Source organism: Berghia stephanieae, chromosome 13 (genome assembly GCF_034508935.2).
Source record: "Berghia stephanieae isolate SIO BIC M18660-M18661 chromosome 13, UCSD_Bste_1.3, whole genome shotgun sequence".
NCBI classification, from domain to species: domain Eukaryota; kingdom Metazoa; phylum Mollusca; class Gastropoda; order Nudibranchia; family Aeolidiidae; genus Berghia; species Berghia stephanieae.
This window is the reverse complement of record NC_088372.1, coordinates 19647799-19655498: the sequence shown is the minus strand read 5'-3', so window position 1 is coordinate 19655498 and position 7700 is coordinate 19647799.

Here is a 7700-nt window from a genome sequence, read left to right as displayed (position 1 = left end):
AATGTAAGCTTCAATTTAATATACGAAAACAGATAAAATGGACGTTTCGGGTTTCCCCTTTATCAACATTATTTCTATTGCTCTTTCCCCTTTATCAACATTATTTCTATTGCTCTATTTTAATTCGTGCTTCCTCACAAAGTAGCATACAATTTCCTGCCCATCAATGTTTTTGTTTATTCATCTTAACAACGCCACTACCACATTATCTCATTCGTATGTAGTGTTTTCATTCATCCTGTTTTGTTGATAAAGGGGAAACCCGAAACCTCCATTTTATTGGATATTAAATTTCACATTGTCATTTATTTCTTCGAGCAGCAACACTTACATTACCTTGTTGTAGACTTAAGAATTCTTGATAAAATTGATACTACTTAACCCATCGCGGCCCAAATCGCCCGTGCAAAAAACATCTCAAACAGTCCAAATCGCCCGATATCGCCCGCCAGGTACCCAGCATCTTTGAACCCGTAAACTAAAAACGTGTGTAGAACCACTTCTTTTTATTTAGAAAACGAAAGTAGAGAAAGAATGAAAGTGAAACTAGAAATTTCCCCATCGTTTTTATCTCAATTCGTTTGTCTGCTGTGATTTTTTGAAGTTTGTCGACCAAATCGGTTGTGGTAACGCCCTCTTTTTTTTTCTTTTCTTTTTGCTAGAATAGCGTTTGAATTCCTCAATTCTCGGGCGTGATCAACGTTTTTTAATGGATAGTGATGATGATAGTGCTCATTCAGACACTGAATCAGACATTGAGGTTGAGTTGGATGCGTATTTTGATGACATTGACAATGGATTTCATGTGTTTTAATATTATTACATATTTTTCAACTTTAACATTTTTTTTTTCAAATCAAAATATGAATCAATAGTCCAAAACAATACATCAAATTAAAGGCCATTCATTCTTCTTTCCAAAACAGCTTTTATTTTGTTTCTAGCATGCCTCACATTCTTGCAATTAATTTTTTAATGAAGTGTACTATGACATTTGGAAGAGTTATCTCCCCTCGCACGGTCTGTGAGAGACATTTTTTCAGCAATGGGTTAAGATTAAGAGGATCATTAGATAGGATGGCCTGGAATTTTCTTTTTAAATCTTGACTTAAAAGTTGCGATGATGTAAAACGTGAGATGGATAAATCAAAGCTATTCGATATGCATTGAAAGCAGGCCTCGGGCAAAGCACCATCATCACATCAGTGCGCCAATCGTTCGCGGAACTCTTAGCCAATGAAAATTCATACTGGTAGCTTTTTTAACCAATGGAAATACAGTCCAACCCCTGGATAACGACATTGGCCCGGGACTGGAAAATTATGTCGTTATCCAGAGTTTTCAAGATGGCAGAAAAAGGGGGCGTGGTGAGACCCATGAGTACCTAACAGTGCGATGCGCAGTCCAGTGCCTGAGAGAAAAAACGTCCAAAAGCGTTAGAATGAGTATTTATCCTATTTACAAAGAGTATAGATGCTATGCACTTGGCTAAGAAACTCATAACTGCCATCCTGAAAAATAATGGACTATCACACATAACTATGTGCCTCTGCGTGATGTCAACTTCGTTCTATCTATACCAGTTTCGATTTCACTTTCAAATGTCTTTGTTTTGATCATAAGCATGCAGTACTTGAACGCCTTTTAACAAAACTGAGAATAAAGCAAGAAAATATATTCCCAATATGATAAATTCCCACGAGAACATAGATGCACACATCTAGTTTAGATTTTAATTATAAAATGAAATCCATACTATACTGCTGATGATATTTGCATACCAAGATACTTTTTTAAGTGCACCAAAATTTACAAGCACTTAAAAATCAGTAGACCTAAGTCTTGCGATATTAAATAAAAAACAACAACCAACCCCCCCCCCCCCCCCCCCCCCCCAATCCGATGTTTCATATGAAAATAATAAAGTGAAAGAGGCTGTTACTGCTTTCCCCGGCTATTTCAACATATTACGGCTATTTCAACATATTACGTATAAGACTATAAATATCCTTAATTGCCCCCATTGTACACGGCATTGCCTGATATCAGTTAACCTCAACTGACCCTTAATGGACCCTTGAGAGAACTATCGACTGATCAACTTCTTTGCTGTGAGCAAGCGCAGATTCCACCAGATTCCACGGAGTGTAGTCAACATGTGTTCTGATTGGTCGGTAACAAAGCAATCTCACTGGGAGGGGAAAAGGGCGTTTAGAGTTCCGAGTTGACAATGTTTGGGTATTAAACATCGGCATCAACATTAGTTTTACAAAAATGTATGTCGCTATTTGGGGGTTTTTATTACTAATAATATATAGCAAAAAAATCAGGACCAGAGGTCAATGTCGCTATTCAGAGGTTGCACTGTACTTGTGAAAGCTCTTGTGAAAGAAGATTCAAGAAGAATTTGTAGGAAGATAAGTGAAATTGGTGTGTCCATTTCAATTAGATTCAATAATCTGATGTCACGTTGCCCAGCAATGGCGCCATTGCGGTTCTCAACAAAGAAAATCCAAGAGCACACTATCAATGTACTTAGTTTGAGATCACGTAAAAGTCTCACCCAGACGCAAGCACAAGTCCCCACAAAGAGGAATACACTCAAATGTTTACACATCATAAATAATATGAAAACAAACCATAATACAGTGAATAACAGAGAGATGATTTACAAGTAAAATAATATCATCTCCAAAAATAACTATACATTTGACTGCTTCTCTCCCAGCCAAGGACTCCGGCCAGGGTCAGGACAGAACCAAGTAATCTCATTCCAAGACAAATGTTTTGTTTATTTTTAAGGGTTTTATGGCGCTTGCAACACATTTAGGTTATATCAGCGCCAGTAAAAAGGAAGAAAATGGGATAGTAAAAAGTTCTGGAATTACAATTAAAGCACCCAAGAAAAAGTAAGACAAAAGGGGAACTAGGAACAAATAGGGATCAGATATAGAATCCAAGAGCATACCACTATTTATTACCACCAAGTTTGAGATCACCTATGTCTGTTTTGTTTGTTTTTAAGGGTTTTATGGCGCTTGCAACACATTAAGGTCATATCAGCGCCAGTAAAAAGGGAAAAAATGGGATAGTAAAAAGTTCTAGAATTACAATTAAAGCACCCAAGAAAAAGTAAGACATAGGGGAACTGGAAACAAATAGGGATCATATGTAGATTCCAAGAGCATACCACCAATGCACTTAGTTTGAGATCACCTATAAGTCTCATCCAGACACAAGCACAAAATCCAACAAAGAGGAATACACTCAAATGCTTGCATTATACATTAAAAATAACAAATATAATAACACATAACAGAGAGATGATTTACAAGGAAAAAAATATCATCTCCCAAAACAATAACTATGCATTTGACTGTTTCTCTCCCAGTCAAGGACTCCGGCCAGGGTCGGGACAAAACCGAGCAATCTCACACCAAGACAATGACAGAAAGCAAGTTGGAAAACAGATATAAGGGGATAGAAGACACGGTAAGTACCTCCCTGCCCACTGTGGAGGTAGGGAACCCCACCCAGTCACCTATGTCTCATCGGGACACAAGCACAAAATCCAACAAAGAGGAATACCTTCAAAAGCTTACATTATACATTAAAAATAACAAATATAATAATCAGGCCTGTAAATGGTTGGTGAAAAAATTGCCGGAACTTTTTGAACATGGGAAAATAGACACAACAGGACACAAATATGGACACAACACAGATATGACACGTCAATTGACTAGTCAAATCATGTCACTTTCCCCTACTTATTTATAACGAGGTCCTTGTTTTATGATACCAAAAAAAAAATCCCAATTATTTGAGGGCCCAGGTCTGAGTTAGTAAAATGAAAGGAAGAGAACAATTCCTACCCTTTTGAATGATGTGTATCTCGTGCTTGACACAGGAAGCTGCGTATCTTCGCTCCTGTTTGTGTTAAATGTTTACGTTGATTCTTTCGTTTATTTCGATTAATACTTATAGAAGAAGTAGTAGTAGAGGAAGAAGAAGAAAAAGAACAGGAGGTGGTGCGGTCGTGTGAGAGCTTTCGAAGAAGAATATATATTTCAAAGAAAAATAATTATTTCGCATTATTTTTTTTTTCCGTCTCACATCCGGACGGAACCAAAAAAATGACTGAGACTGAGAAATAAGAACCGGAGATATACACGTGTGTCGGTAGCAAAATAGAGAGAAACCTTCCGTCCGGTTCGACACATTTCTGTGCGTGCGTTATCTACTGACTAGGTGTGTGTGTGAAGACGACTCGTGCGAACTTCGCGACCCACTCTCGCTGGCTGTGGCACAGTAGCCAGGCAGTGAATACATCCACGTCTAGCAGAGCGTGTAGGTGGCATGATAATATTATAGCTAACAGATAGACGGCAAGTTTTGTTTTGTCTTTGATGCGACAATTTTTTTTGTTTTTTTTAAGTCGGCATTTGAAACGGAATAAAATCTATTTTTTTCGAGGAACGAAATAAGTCTTTTATTTTCTTTTTTATTGGTTCTGTTCTTTGACGTTACGAATTTTATTTTTACTGTTATTTTTTTATTTATTTTGATATTAGCACTTAAGAGCAAAATCGTACTGATGGTAATCCGACAATAGACGGAAGATTTACAGGCCTGAATATTACATAACAGAGAGATGATTTACAAGGGAAAAAATATCATCTCCCAAAACAATGACTATGCATTTGACTGTTTCCCTCCCAGCCAGACTCCGAACAGGGCCAGGACAAAACCAAGTAATCTCATTCCAAGACAAAGAAAGAAAGCACGTTGGAAAACAGTTATAAGGAGATAGAAGACACAGTATGTACCCCCCCCCCCCCTGCCCATATGGGAGGTCAGGAACCCTACCCAGCAGATCGGTACGGAGAGAGATTAAATGAAAGAAATGCTGTGAGGTCAACGATTTGAGGATGAGGACCAGTTTCAAGAGGCGATGAGGAACGCAATCATGGCCTCGGACAAACAGCCACTGGTCATCTTCGACCACTGCGTACAGAGAATGCAAAAGTGTTGAACTTAACTGTTCTTATGTTGAATAGGTAATTAGATTAAGTTTCATTTGATACCAAATACAATGTAATTCATATAATGTGATATCAGCACGATGGAGGAACTTAATTCAGTAACATAACTCGTATCTTATAAATAATGCTATTTCGTCTCTTGAAATGACAGAGCAAACCAACCAATGTCTATTGTTTGTTTTTTGTTTTTAAGGGTTTTACGGCGCTTGCAACACATTAAGGTCATATCAGCGCCAGTAAAAAGGAAGAAAATGGGATAGTAAAAAGTTCTAGAACTACAATTCAAGCACAAAAGAAAAGGTAAGACAAAGGGGAATTGGTTCAAATAGGCAACAGATGTAGATTCCAAGAGCACACCGCCAAAGTACTTAGTTTGAGATCACCTAAAAGTCTCATCCAGACACAAGCACAGGTCCCAACTAAAAGGAAGACACTCAAATGTTTACCAATCATATAATATAATATGTAAACTAAACAATAATACAATGCATAACAGAGAGATGATTTACAAGGAAAAAAATATCATCTCCCAAAACTATAAATTCGACTGTTTCCCTCCCAGCCAAGGAACTCCGGCAAGGATAAGGACAAAACTATGTAATCTCATTCCAAGATAATGACAGGAAACAATTGGAAAACGGGTATGGGGGATAGAAGACACAGCATGTACCTCCCTGCCCACTATGGGAGGTCAGAATCCCCACCCAGCAACCAATGTCTAAAATTGCAATAATTACCATTGTCTAAATGTTACCCATCAACTCAAAACGGTATGTCAGGATGAATCAATTGCCTCACACTCACAGGTAATTTAAAGTTAAAATGAAAAGGAATGAAACACATGTCAGTTTTTGACACTTTGAGTTTGAGAAATTACGATCATTCTCCTGGGTCAAGTATAAAAAACCAGTCTCTTATAGGTGTGTTTTACAATGTACAAATTTAACTACCTGGACATAATATCGGTTAGAGGCAGTGAGTCACAATTATCTTGTGTGGGGCTATGGTTTTGTGGTATGACTCGCTTTCGAGTGGGAAGGTCCTGGGTTCGGGCATTGCTCAGTGCATACAGTGCAACCCCTGGATAACAACATTGCCAGGGACTGGAAAATCATGTCGTTATTCAAGATGACACAAAAAGGGGTGGGGTGAGACCCGTGAATACATACAGTGCAATGCGCGGACCAGTGCCTGAGAGTATACATGTCCTAACGACGTTAGAATGTGTATTTCTCCTATTTACAAAGGGCATACCAGATACGCTTTCATTCTCCAATGTGTATTGCCACTGTTTTCATCGTAAACAGTGCTCCAACGCGATTTAACAAAACTAGGAATAAATCAAGAAAATCAAAGGGCCATATGATAAATATTGCACATGAACACAGATGCACACATCTACTTTTAATAAATCCATGCGATCTGATGATGAGATTTGAATACTGAAATTTTTAAGTGCACCAAAAAATTTACAAGCAATTAAAATTAGTAGATTTACATCTTACAATATTATTTTTTTTTAAAAACAAACACAACTAGGTATTAACCACAATAATATCAAATGTTTAGAAAAACAATTTTTAAAATTAAAATTAAAACAATGAAGTGAAAGAGCCTGTCATTATTTTCCCGGCTATCCCAACGTATATTACAATATAAGACCATAAATGCCCCCATTGGTCGCAGCATTTCCTAATATCAGTTAATCTCCATCACTGACCTCAGACAGGTAGTCAACAGGGAAAGTAAATGGACCCTTGAGAGTTCCATCAACTGATAATCTGCTTTTGCTGTGGTTCCATAAGAACTGCTGATTCCACGCAGTGTTGTACACATATTGTCTTCTGATTGGTTGGTAACAAACGATCTCATTGGGAGGAAAAAAAGGCCCTTCTTTTGGTTAATTAAGAGTACAAGATGAAGGTCCACTTTCAAGCATCGGTTTCAACTGCCCGTTTGTTGCTAACAGAGGTTTTATTGAGTATGTCGCTTTTCTGGGATTTTATTACTAATAACATATTACAAAAAATTTGGGACCAGAGGTTAAGTCACTCAACCCTAGAGATTTTTGCTACTTTTCAAAATTGGAAAAAATTTATTAAAATGAGCATGTGGATAGATAGTTTTCTTCAACTATCATTAACATGCAAAAACGAATAACATTAGCTTTGATACTACACCTATAATATGTCTCAGAAAAATGTAATAAATAGGCACGGAGTAAAAGTAACTCGGGTAAACTACGGATATAGTCGGTGTTAGGGTTGAATGAGTTAATTCGCTAGCCAGGGGTTTCGTTATCCTGAGGTTGCACTGTAGTTGAAAATCCCCTCAACTGGCTCCAAAGGGACGGGATATCATTGGTCAGCCAATCACGCATTTCATTGACTACGACTACCAAGCCAATGTACACCACTGACTTGGAGAGTTTCAGTTTCAGACCTTTAGCTTAGTTTACTTACTTACTTATCCGAACCAGCGACCACCTGAGCTCTAGCCCTTCGGTCTTGTGCCATGACGAGCTTAGTTTAACTCAAATGTGTTTTGTTGTGAACCAATATTTATGGGAAGCAAGAGGATATAAGAGGATGAATTCTCACAAAAAAAGGGAAAACAAATTAAAAAAGAAAAAAAACCCAATAAAACGCAGTAGAG